The sequence below is a fragment of the Dromiciops gliroides genome, chromosome 1, assembly GCF_019393635.1.
Source record: "Dromiciops gliroides isolate mDroGli1 chromosome 1, mDroGli1.pri, whole genome shotgun sequence".
Lineage (NCBI taxonomy): Eukaryota > Metazoa > Chordata > Mammalia > Microbiotheria > Microbiotheriidae > Dromiciops > Dromiciops gliroides.
The window spans coordinates 41,879,792-41,903,301 of record NC_057861.1 but is presented as its reverse complement, the minus strand read 5'-3'; the positions used below and the strand labels follow the sequence as shown (position 1 = coordinate 41,903,301).

The following is a 23,510-nucleotide window of genomic DNA, read 5'->3' as shown; positions in this document are numbered from 1 at the left end:
AGTGTCTGAGGTTGGATTTGAACTCAGGTCCTCCTGACTCCAGGGCTGGTGCTCTATCCACTGCACCACCTAGCTGCCCCATCTCCATGCATTTTCACTGGCTTTCCTCTATGTATGAAATGCTCTCCCTTGTCATCTGCATCCTAGCTTCCTTCAAATCTCAGCTAAAATTCTACCTTCTTCAAGAAGCCTTTTCCAATCCCCCTTAACTTTAGTGCCCTTCCTCTTATCTCCAATTACTCCTGTATAAATCTTGTTGTTTTCAAGTGTCTCTCCCATTACACTTGGAGGGCAGAGACTCTTTTTTTCTTTCTTTCTTCCTTTCTTTCTTTCTTTCTTTCTTCCTTTCTTTCTTTTTTTCTTTCTTTCTTTCTTTCTTTCTTTCTTTCTTTCTTTCTTTCTTTCTTTCTTTCTTTCTTTCTTTCCTTCCTTCCCTCCCTCCTTTCTTCCTTTCCTCCCTCCCTCTTTCTTGCTTTCATCTCTAACATTTATTACAGTACCTGGTACATATTAGAAACTTAACAGTGCTCATTGATTTGACTCAAAATGTATACAACAAAATTAATTATCTTCCCCATTAAACTCACTCCTCCTTCAATCCTCTCGATTTCTGTTGAGGTGCCACAGTCCTTCTATTCACCCAGATTTTCAACCTCAGAGTCATTCTCAACTCTTGACTTAGTGAGGTTGGAAGCCTAATGACAAGAGGTCAGAATGGAAGTGGTAGGAGAGGAAATCATGGCTACAAGATTAGACTAATTTCCCTAGTTTCATTATGAAAGGACACGAAAGTATGTTTCCACTTCTTTCCATTCATACAATCACTAACAAAGGTCAGCGATCCTCAATGGGATCGTTGCCAAATATATTCTAATTGGACCCATTGCTTGCAGTCTTTCCCCTCTTTAATTCGTCTTCTTGCTGAAAGAATCTTCCTAAAACATAAAAGTGTAACCAAGTCACTTCACTACTCAAGAATAATCAGTGGTTCCTTGTTTCCTTGAGGAAAACTAAAACTCATCAGTTTGACCATCTTTCTCTCAAGTCCACGCCATGTCCTGACAGCCTGAGCACACAGTGTCTTAGCTCACATTCAGAGCCTCTACCCTGGTTTAGGTGCCTGAAATCTGTGAATTGCTCCTCACAGAACCTCCCAGATCCTGCCACTGACCTCTCAGCATAACTCTATCTGCTTCTGGCAAACAATCACTATAGCACCCTTCCTCCCCAACTTTCTCTTCAGCTTTAAATGGTTGAGGTGATGAGAAGCTGTTTAGCCCCTGGAGCAATAGAAGATTTGGAAAAAGAAAAACTCTGGTTTCCATTATTTCACATTGTCTATTCAGATTGGAGAAAAGATGGGAAAGGAGCTTGAGGAATGTGATTTAGCTAATGGCAAATTCAAGTTGATCATCTCTGGCTTGGATATTAAAAAGTATCTCTTAAAAATTTTTTCCCATATGCACAGAATATTTTCATGTTGAGAGTAAATGCTCTATGTCATAATATACTATAGAGTTTTGAACAACAATAAAAGAAATATTCATAGTCAGTTTTCTGTAGGTTTTCATTTCTCAGGTTCCCCATGAAAGCAAAACCTGCCCCATTCCCCTAACAAATAAAAAGAAAGAAAAAGAAATAGAAATGTTATCTTCCTGCACTAACACTGGCCTCTATGTTTGCCCAGGTTAGGGAGCCCAAACTCAGCAACCCCAGAGAGGGACATTTGACAAATGTTAGTATGCTTGTCTATGGCTTCCAGAGGCTAATTTTCCCATGCCTCTGTAAATAGAAAAACCTTTGTCAGGGAAATGGCCAAAATGAAATCTGGGTGAATGAGATCCTATACATTAAACATCATCTTGTCTACATTATGGATTTATTTGAGCAAACTCAGGAGTAAATGCTGGTGGAAACTGAAAGATGAATTAGCAATTTATTCTCTCTTGAAATCTATAAATGGTTCCTGTGGATCTCAAAGTAAATACAAAGGGAAAAAAAATCTAGTGCTGAAAGGAAACCATAGAGGGTAACTGACTCAACTTCTTCATTTTACAGAGAAGGAAACTAAGTCAGAGGACTGTTAAATGACTTACTTAAAGTCCCAAAGATAAACTTCAGAAGCAGGATTTGAATCTAATTCCTCTGAATCTAGGGTTAGTTCTTTTTTCCACTATCAGAAAGAGCTTTTCTTTCTCAAGTCCTTGCTATGCATTGTAATTTCATTACCAATGATCATAGTGTGGTATGGTGGAAAGACTGAGAGGACCTGCTTCACAATAGAGCTGTGCTATTACCTACCTGAGCATATCACATCATCTCTGTGACCCTTACTTTCCTTGAAGGGATTGAACTCAGACATTTTGGTTTTTCTTTGTAGCTGTCTCATCTCCCCAGTGCCTAGCACAATGTCTGGCACACACAGTAGGTGCTTAATAATTGTTCTTTGATGGAAGATTGATTCCTCTTCTAAACCTTTGACCCGAGATCCTTGATCCCAAAGTCCTAATGCTCTTCAAGAAACTCATTTGGATTCTGTGACCTACTACATCACCTTCCTTATCTAATTTTGTCTCAAAAATCTTTCCTATGGACCATGCTTTCATGACTTACTCTTTGCATCTGCCTAGATGGAATGAACTATGGGCATTCACTCACAGAAACTCATTCTTTGGCTTGAAGATTGAGAAAAATCAATATGATAACTCTGTGTGTGTGTGTGTGTGTGTGTGTGTAGGGGGCTGGGAAACACATGTTCTTTCTCTCCTGCACTTATTTCTTATCTATGGAATGTGCCAGATCACAGTCCCAGACTATTGCCCCACCCTTTCCTACAAACTATTGTTGTTGTTTGTCCTTTGTTCTCCAAGAGGACCGTGACATCTAGGTCATGTCATGACTTGCAGTGAATTGGATTTAAGTGCGGGAAAGCACTACAAGGTCACTGTGACAAAATGGGTCGTTGTCTCCTCTCAATGAGGATATAACAGTCAATCATACCCTTCCTGACCTGTTTGTAGGACAAAGGTCTCAGATCCCCTCCTCCCCTTCTGGCTAACCAATCACAGAAGGTCCTTTGATAGTCTCTGTGCCTGACCCACCTCTATCTCCCAGATAGAAAACACCCACCTAATTTGGTGTTTCCTGCCTCCAGAACTGAGTGACTTTTTTTTTTTTTCCTGTCAAAAGGAACATTTTTTTCTTTGGGTAACCAAGGACATTGAAGTTCTACAAAGGAGTGCAGTACAGGATTATTTATATAACCTTTTAAGATTTCCAAAGCATATTCCCCCACAACTCTGTGAAATAGATAGCTCAAATGAGATATTTGTGAGGCCTAGTGCAGAGTAGGCTCTATAAACATTATTATTCCCTTTCCTTTTTCCTCTAGTCATCTCAACTTTCAGATGAGAAACTGAGGCTCAGAGAGATAAAGGGATTTTAGGAGGAAGATCTCTGTTAGTAAATGTGAACTCTGGAATTTGTATTGGCTGGATGGTAACAAACAAATCAAACCAAGTCACTTGAATCTCCCTTGGCCTCAGTTTTCTCATCTGTAAAATAAGGCACTGGGATTAGATGTTTTCTGAGGTCTCTTTCAGCTGTAACTCTTTGTGATTTGGGGACTTCAAGTCTGATGCTCCTTTTTTGGCCTGAGTTTCCTCATTTATAAAATGAGTTGGAGAAGAAAATGGCAAACCGCTCCCGGATCTTTCCTGAGAAAACCCCAAAACACATCATGGAGAATCAGACATAACTGAAAATGACCAAACAACAACAACAACAAATCTACAGGAAGCCTTTTGTGACCCTTTTCTCTGTTGATTATCCTCAATTTATCCTCTATATATCTTGTTTACATATAGTTGTTTGCGTGTTATCTCTCCCATTAGACTGTGATCTCCTTAAGGGCAGGAATTTTCTTCTCTCCCTCCCTCCCTCCCTCCCTTTCTTCCTTCCTTCTCTTATGGGGAAATTGGTGGGGGTTTGGGGTAGGGGTTCTTAGGAATTCCTCTTTAAAGAATTACACCCTCTTGAACACAAATCCAATTAGAATAAAATAATAGTTTATTTAAGGACTAGGGAAAGGAAACCAAGCGAGAACTCCTTGGACTTAATCTCATGGGGAGAAGGCATGTCACAGAGGCATGGCTCTCTGAGATACCTCCTGAGCAGGAGACAGGTAGATACTTTTTTTTTTTTTAGTGAGACAATTGGGGTTAAGTGACTTGCCCAGGGTCACACAGCTAGTAAGTGTTAAATGTCTGAGGCCGGATTTGAACTCAGCTACTCCTGACTCCAGGGCCCATGCTCTATCTACTGAGCCACTGAGCTGCCCCAGGCAGATACTTTTATAGAGGACCTATGGTGGTCTGATGGAGTGATCATCTGACTGTGGAAAGTTCCCTTATTGGGGGAGGACCTTCCTCCACTTGTGGTGGCTGGGGGAAGTTGGGTGAGGGGCGGCTCCAGATCTCGCAAGCCATCTCTCTCCCCCTCATGCCACAAAGGCAGCAGTCACACCTAGTCTTATCTCCCCCAGGGGTGGGGGAGACTGGAATGAAGGGTGGTGGTCCTGGAGCTAACTTAGTCCCCATACAGTGCCACTTATCTCTTTAGGTGTGTTTGTCCTTTGGTTTAATTTCTCAAGGAGGAGGTTCTTTGATTTACCCCAGAAAACCTCTGAGGTACCCCACCCCATTCAAATGAGGTACCCAGGCCCATAACACTCCCCACTTCTCTATATATAAGGAAAAGGGGTAAAGATTCTTCTGTAACTGCTTCACGCTGAATAGGGTCAAAGAAATCACAGTGGGGGAAGGGGGAAAGGGAGGAAGGCCAGAAGTAAAGAAGGCCTGATTCTGAGAGTTAGAGGAGATGTGAGGTCCAGTGCGTGGGAAATTTATAGACACCAGCTGTAGCTGCCATGGGGTTGAAGCCTTGAGCCTGGATGAAATCGACTTTAACAATAACTTAAAAGAAGCCTGGGCAAGAAAAAAAAATAATTGGCCTATTCAAATGAGGTAGCCAGACCCATAACCCTTCCTTCCTTCCTTCCTTCCTATCTTTCTTTTCCCCAGAGCATAGCACAGTGCCTGGCACATAGTAGTCACTTAATAAAAAATATTTGTTGACTTGACTTGAGATCAAGATCCCTTAAAGGAACTCTGGAGAAGGGAAGACTTAAAGGGAGCATGATATCTGTTTTCAAATATTGGAAAGGTAGTCACTAAGCAAGGGGTATGATTCTGTTTGCTCCAAGTGGGTAGAACTAGGAACAATGGGGGAAAGATCAGAGAGTTACAGTTTGGTCCAGTGAAAGAAAAAAATATCCTAACAATTGAAACTGTTCAAAAGTGCCATGGGCTGCCTCAGGCATTTTTTTCCAATGGATGATAAATGATCATTTGTTAGGGACATTGGAAGAGGTACAGGTTGCATTGGATGGTCTCAGAGGCCCCTTTCAAGTTGGAGACCCTGTGAAAACAAAATCACATTTTCTATGCAGGTTTCCTTTGCATTCTTGAAACATTAAAAGTAAACATGACTGTTCTCAATGCCTTTGATCACTGTAAATGATGGTGTGGTAAGCCTTCCTTCTGAGAAGGTCCCAGAGTCCATGAAAAACAAAGAAGACTTAAAGGAAATATTAAAGGTAGGAAACCTTGGATTTCCCAGGGAGAAAGGGAAGAGATAATAATAACAACCTACCTTTCTTTAGAGCTTAAAGGTTCACAAATCACCATCTTAAAAAGAATCACATGGGATCAGAAGTGAACACATATTATCTTATTCGTTTGACCTCCTGGGGCCTCAGTTTCCTTATCTATAAAATAATGGGTTTGGACTAGATGGTTGCTAGGGTCCCTTCCAATTCTCAACCTTTGTTTTCCTTTGATTCTATTTTAAAGATAAGGCTCAAACAGTGAAATAACATGTGAATGTTAGAACTGGGACTTACCTAATTGGTCTCCCTGCCTCCAAATTTATCTCCCCACCTCCTAATTAGTCTCTTTGCCTCCAGTCTCTCCTCTCTTTAATCCATTCTCTACATAGCTGTCAAGGTGATATCCCTAAAACACAGGTCTGACTCTGTCAACCTCCTGCTCAATCAACTGTGAAGAATATCAGAGCTGGAAGGGACTTCAATGCCCATCTTATGTAACCTACATTCGAAAGCAATCACCTATGCAACATACCTGGGCATCAGGTTTTCATTTGAAGATTTCTAGGAAAAAGAAATCTATAATCTCCCAAGGCAGCTCATTCTACTTTTGAACAAATAAAATTATTTTGTAATCTGTTTTGTAATTTGTTTTTCCATCAATTATTTTGTAATTTGTTTTTCCATCAAGCATAAATCTGCTTTGTTGTACCTACTCATTGTATCCAGTTCTCTCCTTGAGGTCACAACAGGAGTATATAACCCCTCCTGGAGGACCAAGCCAGCAATAAACTCTTGCTGCTAATACCTCTAGAAGGCCATCACAGTCACATAGCTGCCCCATTACCCTTTAATGGGTATCCTTCCCATGTTCCCCATTTTGAATTAATAGACATGACTCATATTTCTTGGGTACTTGAGGGTTTACACAGCACTTTCCTTTTAAATCCTTAAGATGTGGACTGGAAGCATTAAACATTCCCCTTTTGATGACAGATGAAGAAATAGAGCCTTAGAGAGGTAAAGTGACTGTTACATGGTCACATACTGAATGCCAGCACCTAGTTTAGGGATGACTCCTATCTCTGGTGTGAAGGCTTGCCCAGCCCTTTTCAGGGCTGCTCATCGACCTTTGGTACTTATCTCTTTCCCAACTCTCACTGGTGGCTCTGAGAAGCTGAAGCATGCTCAGCAACCACATCCTGGTAAAACTGTCTTGGCAAACAGACTAAACAAGGTTGAGGGTAACCAAGGGATCTCAAACCTGTTGGTGACTTAGGGGAATTTCTACACTAAGTATGTGAAGACTTCTCCCAGCAGAATGGGTGGATAAGAACCATTTGTTCCAGTGGTCATGAGAGTGGCTGAAGCAGGCACTGAGGAGCACTTAGAGCTTGGTCAGACATAGAGGACTTAAATGACTCTGGAGGAGAGAGTGAAGTTGATGACTTTGTGTAGCCCAGCCTCACTTAAATCCAATTCAGGCTCAAGTCAAGACACCCCCCTACAATACCACTGGTCCTCTTCAAAAATGAAGGATGAAAACAATGACAACAAGGTCTTCCCAAAATTATAGGGCAAGTTTAAGCTTTAATAACTCCAGAAATTTAAATGTTACAAACTTAGAAAATAGAGTATTTGAAAGGTTAATTATTTAGAATTTTACTATATTAGTATGTTTCTTATTAGAAGTTTCCATAACTACCATCTTGTGCTACACATCTCACTAGTCCATTTTTTTTTTCATGAGGCAATTGGGGTTAAGTGACTTGCCCAAGGTCACACTGCTAGTAAGTGTTAAGTGTCTGAGACTGTATTTGAACTCAGGTCCTCCTGACTCCAGAGCCAGTGCTCTATTCACTGTGCCACCTAACTGCCCCTTCACTAGTCCATTTTTGAATTTTGCAAACAGTTCTATCAGCTGCTGCTCAGTGACAGAAAGGATTATCCATGTAATCTTAGCCTTAAGATTTTTCAAAGAATGAGGTTTTGATACATATACAACAGTTTTAAAATGTCATCATAAGACAAAGTCTAATGGAAATAGATCAGGTGAATGAATGAGATAGCCAAGCAAGAAGACCTTTTCTACTGAGCCACTGGTCTAAAAAAGTGTCACCCCAAAACTGTTACACGTACAATGCATGAAGGCAGGTTACTCTACCTTGTTAAAATTTTAAAAGTTTACGACTCAAAATTCACAACAGTAAATAAGCTTAAGTAATTAAGCTTTCAGATAATTGTTTTTGGTAGGTTTGTAACATTTATGCTTGTGAGATTATTAAAGTTTAAAACGGTACTCAGATTTTCAAAACATGTATTCTCACATAATATCAGCTGACATTTATATATAATGATTTAAGTTTTACAAAGTGCTCTCCTTTATCTGAGCCTTGAGATAACCCTGTGAGGCTAATATGATGAATAGTATTATTATTTCCCTTTTACATAGGGGGAAACTGAGGCTCAGAAAGGTGAGGCTACCTTCATATGGTTACAGAACTGTCAAAGGTAACAAATTTTAGAAGCAGAATCTGGAGCTGACTCAAAGTCCTCATGTTTTCCATAACAATAGGTTGTGCCTTCCTGTTCTCCCCCACCAAAGAATATATTTCCCTGTATCCTAGAAGGGCTAACAGGATCAAAACATAGATCTCTTTGGTGACTATAGCTCTGATCAGAAATAAAAGCCAGATTCAAGAGCATTTGTATTCTTTCTTTCTTTCTTTCTTTTTCTTTTTTTTTTTTGGTGAGGCAATTGGGGTTAAGTGACTTGCCCAGGGTCACACAGCTAGTAAGTGTCAAGTGTCTGAGGCCGGATTTGAACTCAGGTCCTCCTGAGTCCAGGGCCGGTGCTACATCCACTGTGCCACCTAGCTGCCCCCTGTATTCTTTCTTATAGACATATCATTTTCTTTTTTTCTTTCATTTATTTATTTACTTACTCATTTAGTTATTCATTCATTTATCTATTTATTCATTTCTTTATCCATTTATTCATTCATTTATTTCTTTATTTATACATTTATTCATCTATTTATTTATTTGTTCATTAATTCATTTATCTATCTGTCCATCTGTCTGTCCATCCATTTGTTTATATTATCTATCTATCTATCAATCAATCTATCTATCTATCTACCTATCTATCTATCCATTAGTTCATTCCATTCATTTATTTATTTATTTGTTTCTTTTTTTATTTGTTTGTTTATTGCAGGGCAATGAGGATTAAGTGACTTGCCCAGGGTCAAACATCTAGTAAGTATCAAGAGGATGGATTTGAACTCAGGGCTGGTGATCTATCCATTGTGCCACCCAGCTGCCCCTGAGCATTTGTATTCTTACAGCTTGCAGCATTGTAAATGTCTCTCCAAAAATAATTCCCACCTTCAAGGATCTTACATACCAATAAAGAGAAAACATAGGTAAATGACATGAATATCACGTAAAATGACATACAAAAGGTATAAGTAAATGCATATGCAATATATTTAGAGCAGAAGGATAGTAATTTAGGAGGGGATGGCATTGGCCTTAGGTGCAGGCCTGAGGAAGAACAGGAAGTGTTTCCTGCAGAAGCTGAGTCTTGAAGGGAAAGGAGAGATAAGGGAGCACAATATTCTAGGATGACAGCCACTGCAAAGGTACAGATTTTAGAGATGGAATATTATATACAGGGAATAGAAAGTAATCTAGTTTAGCTTCAATGTAGGGTGAGTAAAGAGAAGTCTAGTGTATAAGGGCTGAAAAGGTAGGAAGGGGGCAGGTTGTGATGAATTTTAAATGTCAGAAGACTTTAAATTTGATTTTGGAGATAAAAAGTAACCATGGGAGTTTATTGAATGGGTAGGGTATAGAGGAAGGAAGAAAGAAAAAGGAAAGCAAGAAGAGAAGAAAGGAGGGAAGAAGAAAAGAAGGAAGAAAGAAGGGATAAGGGGACAGCTACATGGTGCAGTGGATAGAGCACCGGCCCTGGAGTCAGGAGGACCTGAGTTCAAATCCAGCCTCAGACACTTAACACTTACTAGCTGTGTGCCCCTAGGCAAGTCACTTAACCCCAATTGCCTCACAAAAAAGGGGGGGGGATAAGAGAGGCATGAGGAAAGGAAGACAAATGTAGAGGAAAAGAAAGGAAGAAAAAGGGAAGGAAGGAGGAAAGAATGAAAGGAGAGAGAAAGGGAAGGAAAGAAGAAGGGATAAGGGAGGGATATGGAAAAGAAAATGAAGTTGGGGAATAGAAAGAAATGTAGGAAGATAGGAGATGTGGAAGGAAGGAAAGAAGGTAGAGAGGGAAAGGGAAGAGAAAGATAGTAGGAAAAAGAATGAAAAAGTGATGAAAGAAGAAGAGAAAGAAGAAGGAAAAAGACCAGATAGAAAAAAGGAATAAGAAAACAAAGAAGGAGAAAGAGAAAAAATGAGGGAGGGAGAGAATGAAAGAGGAAATCAAAGAAGGAAGGAAGAACAAAGAAAGAAATGCAGAGAAAGTAAGGTCAGAGGAAGGAAGGAGGAAAAAAGGAAGAAGGAATGGAAATGGAAGGAGGGGAAGGAAGAATGAGGGAATGAAGGAATGGGTAAAGGCAGAGGGAAAGGAGAAAGGGGTGAAGGAAGTAAGAAGAGAATAAAGGAATGAAGGAGGGAAGAATGGCAGGCAAAAAGAATTTTAAAAGGGAGGAATGAAGAAGGAAAGAAGCAAGGAATGAAAAAGGAAATTAGGGAGGGAAAATAGAATAGGGGGAAAAAGGAGAGAAGGAAAAACAAAGCAATGGGATAGGTTCATTTGACTGGGAAAAAGCACTCCAGATCATTTTACTTCATTTCCACCAGACAGCTTCCTTTCTGTTAGTTGCATGAGGTACTTAAGACTAAGCTAAAGCTGAGCATAGAATCATTATGAGAGGGATTCCAAGAAAGGCTGGGAATTGAAAGAGGGGCACAATCTTCTCTTGCCCCTATGCCAAGAAGTAAAGTAGAGCAATGACAACTAGGAGTGCCTAAGCCTTATGAGGCAACTTTTCCAAATCATGTCCATGCCTCAACCTGGCCATGTCTCTCTCTCTAGGGGAATTCACCTCTACCATCTGGTAGCTCAACAAACACCTCTCAAGTACCCACAATGTATGACACCATGACAGAAATGTGAATAAACATAAATAAAATAAGTTCTTGTCCTCAAGGGCCTTGCATTCTATTCTAGAGTAAGATAAGCACAGGGAAAGAAACATGAGATAATCTGACAAAGGTGGGGTGGAGGTCAAGAAAGACTTCATGGAGTATATGGGTTGGAGGTTTTTAAAAAATGCTTCTAGTTTAGGGGGCACCTAGGTGGTGCAGTGAATAGGGCACTGGCTCTGGATTCAGGAGGACCTGAGTTCAAATCTGACCTCAGACACTTGGCACTTCCTGGCTGTGTGACCCTGGGCAAGTCACTTAACCCTCATTGCCCTGCAAAACAAAAAAAGCTTCTAGTGTGCAATTAAGCAGCAAATAAATAAATGAATGAAAAAAATGAATGAATAAATGAATAAAGAGCCTTTTCATTACATACTACAGAATCACAAAAGAATCCCAATATGAAATTGTGAATATTTTATACAGCTTCCTTTGTAAAAGATAGTTTATATTAAATTTCATACCTTACTTTCAAAACTATCCTGCTTGTTTGTATTTCTTTCTTGCTTTCTATTCTCTTCTGTGCATTAAAAATGTTACAAGGTCCCTTCTATTTTCCCTTCACATTTTCCCTCTCTATTAAATACCAAGAAAAAGAAAGAGGAAAAAAAAACTAAACCTTGTAACAAATAAGCAAAGTCAAGCAAAATGAATCCATATCCATATGTAGCTTTCTGTTTTTGCTTTGGTCTACCTTAAAGGAAGATAAGAATCCTAAGATGTGACAATGATGTGGGAGGGTATTCCAGACAACGGCATCAGTCTGGGCAAATGTGAAGAGAGATAGAATATGCAGTTATGGGGAGAGCTTGCAGTTCTGGCTGGCTGGAATGAAGAGTTCATGAAGAGGAGGAGAATTGAAAGATGTCTGTAATGGTAGGCTGGAGCTAGTTTGTGTAGAATCTTAAATGCCAGGCTAAGGAGTTAGAATCTAATCTGATTGGCAGTGAGAAACCCCTGAGAGGGAGAGCGACAGTTGGATCTGAGTAACAGGAAGTTTATTTTTGATTTGACAGCTGTGTGGAGGATGAATAGAGAAGTGGGGAGATGGAAAGCAGGGAGAACATTATGATAGTCTAGCAGAGGTGATGGGTTACTGAACAAGAACTATGTGTGGTATTATGAGTGGAGACAAGGGCATGGATGGGAAAGATGCTGTAGGGATTTTATTGATGAGACCTGGCAGCTGATTGTATAGGGTGGGATGAGGGAGAGGAAAGAATCAAGGATGACTCAGAGAGGGAAGGAGAGAGAGAGAGAGAGACAGAGACAGAGACAGAGAGACAGAGAGAGACAGAGACAGAAAGAGGCAGAGAGACAGACAGAGAGAGACAGAGATAGAGACAGAGAGAGAGAGACAGGCAGAGAGACAGAGACAGAGAGACAGAGACAGAGACTCAGAGATAGAAAAACAGCATCACAGAGACACAGAGACAGAGAGTGACAGACAGAGATACAGAGTTACAGAGACAGAAAGACAGGCAGAGAGAAACAGAGAGAGGAACAAGAGATTAAGAGTAAGAGTAAAGCTGTAGGGTTAGCTAGGTGGCACAGCGGATAAAGCACCCGCCCTGGATTCAGGAGCATCTGAGTTCAAATCCAGCCTCAGACATTTGACACTTAGTAGCTGTGTGACCCTGAGCAAGTCACTTAACCCTCATTGCCCAGCAAAAAAAAAAAAAAAAAGATTTGGGGCAGCTAGGTGCCACAGTGGATAGAGCACTGGCCCTGGAGTCAGGAGTACCTGAGTTCAAATCCAGCCTCAGACACTTAAGACTTACTAGCTGTGTGACCCTGGGCAAGTCACTTAATCCCAATTGCCTCACTAAAAAAAAAAAAAAAAGAGTAAAGCTGTGTATGCATGTGATTTTTTTTTTAAGATGACACTTCTACTATGTGTTCATTAGTATAGGGAACAACCTAGTGAAGAAACTATCTCTATTAATTCAGATCTGCAACTGCTCCACATCTTTGAATCTTTAGGGCACTGAGAGGTTGAGTGTCTTGACCAGGGTTGCACAGCCACTATATGCCAGAGGCTAGACTTGAAACTAGATCTTTCTTACTGACTCCAAGGCCAGTTCTCTATCTATTATCCTTTACTGTACATTCCCTCTGCCCCTGAGGTGACAATATCACAACTTATTCATTCATTCATTCATTCATCTCCCTATGATTCACCCATCTATTTATTTATTTATTTGGTTGTTTATTTATCTATTCACTCATTTATCACTAGATTGTTTTCTTTTTTTCTTTTCTTTTTTGTGTGAGGCAATTGGGGTTGTGACTTGCCCAGGGTCACACAGCTAGTAAGTGTTAAGTGTCTGAGGCTAGATTTGAACTCAGGTCCTTCTGAATCCAGGGCCAGCGCTCTATCCACTGCACCACCTAACAGCCCCTATTCACTCATTTATCAATCATCTCTCTCTATCTCTATCATATCTGTCTATCTATCTATCTATCTATCTATCTATCTATCTATCTATCTATCTATCTATCTATCTATCTATCTATCTATCTTATCATGGCCGTAGAAGGTGGTTTCTTTTTTTTTTTCCAGGGCAATGAAGTTTAAGTGATTTTTCCCAGGGTCACACAGCTAGTAAGTATCAAGTGTCTGAGGCAAGATTTGAACTCAGGTCTTCCTGCATCCAGGGCCAGTGTTTTATGCACTGCACCACCTAGCTGCCCCTGGAAGGTAGTTTCAATCCTAAGAACTCTGGGAGCTTCTGAATGTCAGGAAACAGATTAGGCTTTGGAGTCTGTCTAAGGGACCCATAGAGAGGCACCTGATTTATTAAGAGAATCAACAGACAGCATAGGCTAGGGTGTGATGCTGCCTTGAGTGACTCAGAAAATGGTACAATAATCCCTTCTCTATTACCTCCTCCTTTGAAGTACCTATTTTTTAGTTAAAGGCTAAGGTAGGTAACCCTGGGGAAGTAGGATGCATCAGTCCTAGTTCAAAGCCACAGGAAGAATCTTGGGATTGACAGTAGGGCATGGCTATTAGACCACGTCCATTCCCTGAAATTGAGAGGTTGCTTGCAATATTAAGAGTTCTGCAGGTTCCTTGGTTGTTGTAAGAATAGGATCATCAAATCACACATCCACACCTGGAAGGGACTTCTGGGGCTATCCAGTAAAAGCTCCATATTTTTTAAATTAAAAAAAAATTTTTTTTGGTGAGGCAATTGGGGTTAAGTGACTTGCCCAGGGTCACACAGCTAGTAAGTATTAAGTGTCTGAGGCCAGATTTGAACTCAGGTCCTTCTGACTCCAGGGCCGGTGCTCTACCCACTGCGCCACCAGCTGCCCCCAAAGCCCCTCATTCTACAGGCAGTACCAGGATGGAAAAGTGGGTGGAATCAGACAGTGAAAGGCTTTGAAAGATGCACAAGGAACTTTATATTTGATTTTGGAGGCAATAGGAAGTCACTGGAGCTTGTTAAGTAGGAGGATGACTGGAGTTCAATTTCATGTCTCAAGACGTCTAACCTTTAAACACCCCCAAATGCTCTTGAACCTCTGTTTCTTCCCCTGACCCCCACTCCCCAGCTGAATGTGAATTGCTAGAGGCAGCTAGGTGGCATCATAGTGTGTGGATAGCATGGCCTGGATAGTAAGGAAGACTAGAGTTCAAATCCTTCCTCAGACACTTAACTAGCTGTGTTGAGCAAGTCACTTAACAATTGTCTGCTTCAATTACAAACTGGGGATTAGTTAGTACCTAGCACCCAGCATTGTTTGGAAGATCAAATGAGATAATATTTGTAATGCTCTTAGCACAGTGCCTGACACATAGCAGATACTTAATAAATATTTGTTTCCTTCCAAGTAGAATGAAAGCAAAGGAAGAAATATATTGTATGTACTGTTGCTTCTTGACATAGGATCATAGATTCAGATCTAGAAGAAACCTTAGGAAGTATCCAGGCCAACCCCTTCATTTTCTAAATTGAGGAAACTGAGGTTCCTCATTTCCATCATTTCTGACTTTTCATGACCCCTGTTTTTAGTTGTGGTGGAGCCCTTGGCAAAGATACTGGGATAGTTTGCCATTTCCTTCTCCAGCTCCTTTTACAGAGGAGGAAACTGTATCATAACCTGGCCTTCTGATTCTCAAGTCACTGTTCTTTCCATTATAATATTGTGCCTCTTTAAGGCACACATTGCCAGAGAACCTATCCCAATTCCAGGAAATGCTGGGGAGAAACCCAAGGAGTTTGGGTCTTGGGAATCACCCCCTTCCTGGACACATTCTTCAGGTCCTGGGGAGACCCCCTGTCACACTGGCATTGCCTAGCCCCCTTGGGCTGGCACTGATGGATTCCATTATAAAATCTTTGCCAATCATCGGCACATAGGTTTTATTGGGGCCATGCAGGAGGAAGTGTTGATGTGGCATCATGGTTGTCTGCCACTGGAACTGAAGGACTAATAAATCATATTCACGAACACCATATGTGTTAATTGTTCATTAAACAAAAACTTGCAGAATGCTGCCTTCGAGGAAAAGTCCCTCAACAATGAATGCCAGTGTATGTTGCCTAGTGAAATATGCAATAAATCTTCGGGGCAGACTTTTCTGATTTCTATCAAGATGAGGGGAACAGGTGACAAAAGAGAAGAGAGGGACCAAGGAGCTGCTGAATGTGCCAAGTGCTCCAGAAAGCATAGTCTAATGGCAAGAGGGTCGAATTTGGACTCAGAGGACCAGGCTCTGTCCCTTACTACCTGAATGATCTTCCACAAGGTCCTTAATCTCTTTGGGCCTTAGCTTCCCCATTTACAAATTGAATGGATTGGAGTCAATGTTTGTCAACAGCTCTAAGTCCTGTCTCCTTTGGGCATTTACTAGCTGTGTGAACCTGGATAAGGGTCTGCCTTTGTCTGCCTCAATTTTCTTAACTGTAAAATGAGGACAATAACACCTGTCTCCCAAGGTTGTTGTAAGGATCAAATAAGATAACTGTAAAGCATTTGGCATAGTGCCTGGCCTATAGAAGGTACCATATAAATGTTAAGGATGATGATGATGATGATTCATGAACCCTGGGCAAGTCACTTAACCCTCTTTACCTCAGTTTCCTCCTCTGTAAAAGATGCTGGAGAAGGAAATGGCAAACCATTCTAGTATCTTTGCCAGGGACCCCACCACAACCCAAAAAAGGGGTCACAAGGGCCTCAGGGGTTATCTGATCAGACCCTTCCTTGGAGAGAGTTCCCTCTAGAAAATACCCAAGCAAATTGCCATTTGGCTTTTGTTTGGAGACCTCCAGTGAGGGGCCATCCCTACAAACTGAGGTGAACCATTACCTAATACACTAGCTTGAATTGGGACTTTACCCTTCATTCATTCATTCACTTATTTATTTATTATTAATTAATTAATTGATTAATTAATTAATTAATTTATTGCTGGGCAATGAGGGTTCAGTGATTTTCCCAGGGTCACACTGCTAGTAAGTGTCAAGTGTCTGAGGTTGGATTTGAATTCAGGTCCTCCTGAATCCAGGGTTGGTGTTTTATCCACTGCACCACCTAGCTGCCCCATTTGCCCCTTATTTTAAGCTTATATTTGTCCCTGTACAAATTGTATCCCCTTGTTTTGATCCCTGGGGCTGGGGTTGAAAACAACAGAAAAAGAAGCATCATATGTTAGTGGAAAGAACATTAGAACACTAGATTTGAACTCAGAGGCTTTGAGTTTGGATCCTGACTCTGCCATTAATACTTCTGTGATTATGTGACCTTGGACAATATATGCGATCTCTGTGGACCTCAGTTTCCTCATTTGTAAAATGAGGGGGTTGGACTAAAATTACAGTAAGATATTTTCCAGCTCTGAACCTATTCTTGCTTTTTTTTTTGGGGGGGGGGAGGAGGGAGAATCAGGATGGAGTGACTTGCCTAGGGTCACATAGCTAGTAAGTGTCTGAGGCCAGACTTGAAATCAGGTCTGTCCTGATTCCAGGCCTGGTGCTCTAGCCACTGCACCATCTAACTGCCCCTAAACTTATTCTCTTAAAATCTAATTCCTCTTCTACTTGAGAGTCTTTCATGAGCTTGAAGACAGCTAGTATGATTGCCCCCCCCCACAAGAGAATTATTTTTTAATTTAAGTATCCCCAGTTTTTTTCTACCAAATTTCTGATTCATGACTTTCAGAACCTTGGCCATTCTAGTTGGCCTTTCTGGATATTCTCCAATTTATCAGTCACTCCTATGATATGTGCCTAGAACTGAGCACAATACTTTAGGAGTGATCTGACCAGGTCAAAATATAGCAAAACAATCACGTGCTTAGATCCATTAGCCAAGACTCTTAAAGCAGTCCAAGATCATATTAGCTTTTTTGGATGCCATATTATACTGTCGACTCAGACTGACCTTGAAGCCCATTAAAACCTGCAAATCTTTTTTATATGACCCTTTTTATATCTAGCCATACCTCCCCCATCTTAGACTTGTGAAGTAAGAGTTAAGTATAATGGGCCCAAACTCCCAGTTTATTCTGTGTTTTAATGTTCTGTTCCTGATGACTTCTTCCCCACATTTAATTTATTCAACTCAAGGTTTCTCCATCCATGTGGGTGCCAATGGCCATTTCACAGAATGGGTACTGCTAGCTATCTCACAGCATCAATAACTCATGGAAAGTGATTCCTCATAAATTAATTCCTCTTGTTCCATCCCTGACTGACTGAGGGCCCTGTAGCTCACAAGTGAGTGAGTAAGCCACATAGCCTGACATGTCCTGGCCTGACATGCCCCATTTTTGGCCCAGGCATGGCCTAATTCTTTCTGCTGAGCAAGAGCAGAGTGTTGCCCTTACCCAGGCTTGGAGGCATGGGAGGCAGCAGGCACAGAGCCTCCAGTATCAGAAGCAGTGTTTCATCAAGTCCCAGCACAATGCACATTGGCATATCTGAAATAGAGAAAGACAAGGAGTAAAGATTACCATTCACACTAAACAACCTTATAATCATTATTAATATTTTACTTCCTCCTCAGTTTCCACAGGAAAAAACAGTAATCAGTGTTTACCCTCCACGGACCAATGTGGACTATACATTACCTGTTCTTTAGTAAACATCTTTTTTAGTAAACAATTTTACAACGCACTCACACCTTAGAAAAAATATTCAAAGACTCGTGGATGATTTTGGAAGAATTCTCCAGTTTGGCCTTCCAGTTCAGTATTTTTATATGAGTACAGTAGACCAGGGGGAATGCCTTCTTATGTTCCTCAGGGTTTTCCATTTCTTCCCTCACATTCTTCAAAAGAAGCAAACAGACAATGGTTTCTGTCCCAGGTGCTGACATTATTTCTTCGGCCTCAAGTTATTCCACACCCAAACCTGCTCTCTCCTTTGGTTTCTTCTCAAATCTGCCATTCCCATTCCTTCATCAGATGCTCCAACACCAACAGGTCAAAACAGGCTTGGTCACACGATGTCTGATGTAAACTCTCAGCATTCAACCTGTTGCAAAGGACAGGTACCCAAGATGTAGCAAGTCATTATTGACAAGTCATTATCATTTGTTAACAAACATCAAAGATCTTACTCTCCCCAAATCTCCATCTAGAGCCCAGCTTGGAAGCCAAAAGGTATGGAGTCCTAGACAAGTATCAACTGCTTACTCAGATGAAATCCAGCTTTCAAAAGAAAATGCAAAAGCAGCATGAATTTAGTGAGAGTTTCAGTTAAGTGCCCCCCAAGCAAGGTTAAAGGTGGAGGCCCAGGAGGCAAAGGAGGAGTCTGACACCCTCACAGAGGATTTCCTCTAGAGGAAAATGGAAATAAATGATTTTCTCAGTAGCTCATGGAAAAGAGGACAATTTGCTATTGTCAAAGAGCTATGGAGAAAATGCTTCATCGGGCAATAGCCCTGCAAACTCAGGTCCATGATTCCCTTAAATCTTTCTGAATACATGAACTGCCAAGACAAGAATGAACAATCCCAATTAAGCCCATTTTTAAATAGATGTGATTTGCAAACAGGCATGTTATCCTAATGGTTGTATTATGTAGTAGAGATTAACTGTATCCATTGCATAGAGCTGGGCCCGATTCTGTACAAATTAGGATGCCATTTATTATCTTTGTTTGAGAAATCCTTCTATATTCTTTGCATTAAACAATCCTTTGTATTTATTGTTGATAAAGCCTTTTACCATATTTAAGTTTCTGTTGCTATTCCCTGCTTATTAGAGATTAACTACTTATGCATGTAATTTTAGATAAAGTCACGTATTTTGTAAATGTATATCCTTTTGAATTAATATTTTTCACTGAAATGGACTGGTTTATTTATAAAGAAAGTCTTGACTTTTTTGTCTCCTGCAACGTTTTGTTTTGTTTTAAGTTACTATTTGGGGGTAGTGGCCATTAAGATATCACATTCTCTGGGGCAGCTAGGTGGTACGGTGATTAGAGCACTGGCCCTGGATTCAGAAGGACCTGAGTTCAAATCTGGCCTCAGACACTTAATACTTGCTAGCTGTGTGACCCTGGGCAAGTCACAACCCCAACTGCCTCACCAAAAAAAAAAAAAAAAGATATCACATTTTCTTTATCTTTCAGGGCAAAAAAATGTTCCTAAGTGATCATACAAATATGTCCAGTCTTTAAGTGTAAAAGTCTTTCAGCAGGGGCAGCTAGGTGGCACAGTGGATAGAGCACCAGCCCTGGATTCAGGAGGACCTGAGTTCAAATCCACCATCAGACACTTTACACACTTACTAGCTGTGTGACCCCGGGTAAGTCACTTAACCCCAATTGCCTCACACACACACACACACACAAAAGTCTTTCAGCAGGTCACCGTGGTGTGGTGTTTACTCTAGTTTGGAGCAAACGCTCTAGTGGTTCCCTGGCCCTGACCCTGGTCCTGGTGGGTATGGCTATTGCTCAGTACTCTAAGGACCAGCCTCATGGGGCCCTAACTAAGTGGCAGTTCATCTCCAGAAGGCTGGTCACCCACCAGGTGATTGGCCTTGTCTTTGTGTTGTGTGCTTTTGGCCATAGTGATTCTCAAAGACATATCTAGCTAGGCGTGATATGTGCCTACGGAGGGTGGACAACCCCCTCTCTACTTTTGGGATCATGAAGGATACAATGAACTATTCTGAAGCCAATGCCTGCTCTGCAAATGTATCAGTTTGATAGTTTAAATGAAGGCTGTGTTCAGAAAGACAAGGGCCCCACATGTGAAACCATCCATTAAGACTGGCCAGGCTGGTTTGTTTTCATGAATGAGATTTGGTCATTTGGAAATGGATCTTCTAAATAGCTCATTACAAATAAAACCAAGTGGGTATGTACTCTGGCTCTGCACGAGGACTATCTGGACACAGACAAGCCAAACATTTCCCCCCTAATTTCTATCATCAATGAGTTTGAACTCTGGAGACCAAGTGAAAGCAGTGTGGGGTAGTGGAAACACTACTGGATTTGAAACCAGAGAGGACCTGGGTTCCTACCCTGGCTCTGCCATTGCCTCCCTTGGGTCAGGCACATGACCAGCCTGGGCCTTGGCTGGTACATCTCTGAGTGGATGTAGCAGCTTATATAAAATGAGAGGCTGGACTACAACACTCTGCGATCTCATGAACAAGTGAAAACCACACACTTTTCTTGTAAAAAATTGTTCCTATTTATTTAAATCCTTGCAGCATTCACCTGTTCTTCTAGGCTTTGAAACAGACAGTGATGGTTCCCAAGTGGAACTCTTACTATTTTACACAAATATAACTGACAGTAAAGACACCTTGTACCTATTGCCTCCTTGTCCTTGCTTAATTATTCATCTTTTAAAATGAGAGTCAGAGGATTCGGGTAATGATCTTGATAATTTAAATCTTCACCTAAAATTGTCTCAATTCCCTGCAATTCATTGCCTAGTCTGATCAGGGAAGGAAGCTGTGTCCTCAGAGTACTAAAGTTACCTAGATATATAAGGGGAAAAATTTAACATACATTAAAGCATGTTCTTGTATATTGTGCATGTGTGTGCATGTGCATGTGTATATGTATGTGTATGTGTGTGTATGCTCCACACATGTTGGGGCATGTCTATATGGCAAAGAAGGGACCTGTCTGTGTCAGAGTAGGATCTGGAAATTTTAAGAGGGGAGGAAAAGAGGGGGAACTATGGATGATAGGACTGAGAACTGGAAGGGTCTCCAAAGAGCATCTTTCAGACCCTTTTATTTTGCAGATGATGAAATCAGGGAGCAGGAAGGTGCAGAAGCTTACCTTTGGCCACACAGTGTGTCAGACAGGACTCCACACATCCCTGTCCCGCTATCTTAGTGAGGTTATTTATATGGGAGGTGGTACTTTCTGTAGATGTCAGAGTGGAGACTTGCATAGGCCATATAGGAAGGTCTATGTATGTCCGAGGGGATGATTTGCATGTGATGAAGCTGGGAGGGAAGGTGCAATGGTAATGCCACAGAGAGGGGGACTGCTTGGGATAATTTTAGCCAAATTTATGTAGCACTTTGAGCTTTATAAATATTATCTCATTTTTTTCTTTACCATAACCCTGGGAGTTAGGTGCTATTATTACCCCCACTTTATATATGAGAAAACTGAGGAATACAAAAGGGATCACACAGCTAGCATTCCTGGTACATAGTAGGTGCTTAAAATGCTTGTTGACTGGTGACACATCTTTTTAACATGGATTGGAACTTGGACAGTGCCCTCTGATAACCGATGCTGAAAGGCATCATAAAATAGAATCATATGACACGGAAAGGTGGGATTCTGCTATAAATAGCCTTTCTTAGGAGCTCCACAGTGTGTGTGTGTGTGTGAAGCAAGGGCAGACACCATTAATAGGCTAAAAGGCAGTTTGCTACAACAGTTTGCTTCAAGAATTAGGCACAAAAGCAATAAAAAGAATAACATATGATCAGTGATTTCACTTCCCACAAGTAGGGAGGACAAGGGGAATTTTGCATTGACCTGTTGTGATTATTCTGTACAGGTTCTTCTCTACCACTAATGAATAGAGAAGGGTAGTTGTGGCTGGTGACTCCCTACTGAGGGATATTTGTATGTATATATGGGTATTTGCCAACCTGTGAGAAACAATAGAGTTCATGGTCATCCTTCAGGGTATGTGGGGATATGACAGAGACCCTCCCATGCTTTGTTAAACTTGAAGACAATCACCCTTTCCTGGTAATTCATGTGGGGACAAATAATGCCACCAGAAAGAACCTAGGAAGTATTTCTAGTGATTACAAAGCCAAGAATAAAATTCTAATGGCAAAAAAACAAACCAAAACAAAACAAAAGAAAAAAAGAAGGAATGATTTTAAGAGAACAATGTATTAATGGGCACTTCATCAACCACATTTTATTGTAAAGACATTCACAGAAGGTGGATGCAGAGGCAAGTAATAGAGGACGGAGAGAAAAAAAATGATAGAATAAGGAATAATTTGAAGAAGGGTGATCTTGTTGTCATTTAAAGAAAATATTCCAAATTATTCAAGTTGCCCAGTAATGGTTGAAACTCAGTTTTCACTTCAGTCAGTGTGTGTGTGTGTGTGTGTGTGTGTGTGTGTGTGTCTGTGTGTGTGTGTCTGTGTGTGACCCACTCTGCCTTCTGCTGGATTCTTCAGACCATTAGATTTTACCATCTGTCCTGCAGTCCCTTCTCTTTCTTTCCCTTTCCCATCTGCTTTCCAGATCTGGAATCATAATCAAATAAGTGTGGCCATTATGACTAGAAAGGGCTTTTCAATCAAGTAACCTATGGTTCTTCTCACTGCTCCCATGACTTCCCAAACCAAAATATTCTTCCCTGGCCACCATTCTTCTCTATATGTTGTCTCCCTCTATTAACATGTAAACTCTATGTGGAAATTTCCCCCTTCCTTGAGGGCATGGACTTGCTGGCTTTCCTATGAATATTCCCAGCACATAGTATAGTGCTTGGTACAGTATAGTGTAAGCTCCCCAAAGACAGGTACTGTCTTTGTTTTTACTTCTATTTAGTGTCTGACACAGAAAGTTATTAATTAATGCTTATTGACTTGACATAGTAAGCACTTAGTGCTCCATCATTCATTCATTCATTCATTCATTCATTCATTCATTCACTCACTCATTCATTCACAGTGTAAGTAGTGGGTTTCCCACTCACTGGAGCTCTTCAAGCAAAATCTGGGAGACCCCTTGCCAGGCAGTGTCTAGAGGGGGGTCCCTGTTGAGAATCCAGTAGAGTGTGTTTGTACCGTCTGAGATTTCTTTCAACCTTGAGATTCTGTCTGTACATATCAAAGCTAAACTGCTATTATATATCATAGTGGGAAGTTTGTGTGAAGCAGGGTTAGGTGAAATGTAGATAGAGAGTATCTATATTCATTGGAGGAGATATCTGTGCTGAGACTTAAGGTTTAGGGACTGAGAGGGAGACTCTCATTTTCTCACTCCATCTTCAGTCTTGAGTCCATAGTTGCAGTTGAGCCAGCTACAGTCATGCTTGTTAATCATGTTTTCATTTTGGTTGCCTAATTGAGAGAAGGTAATTGCATAATGGGCTGATAATACCCTGTCTTCTGGAAGGGGCTGTTAGTTTAATTGAATTCTTTTTAGTTCAATGAGAAGGCCTATTCTTACAGTTGTTGGCTGAATGTACCATC

General features: G+C 40.9%; 1 pseudogene; it reads left to right on the top strand.

Moving 5' to 3' along the window:
* The first annotated feature begins 17,595 nt into the window (after nucleotides 1-17,595).
* LOC122744612 lies at nucleotides 17,596-18,358 on the top strand (annotated as a pseudogene).
* Nucleotides 18,359-23,510: the final 5,152 nt, after the last annotated feature.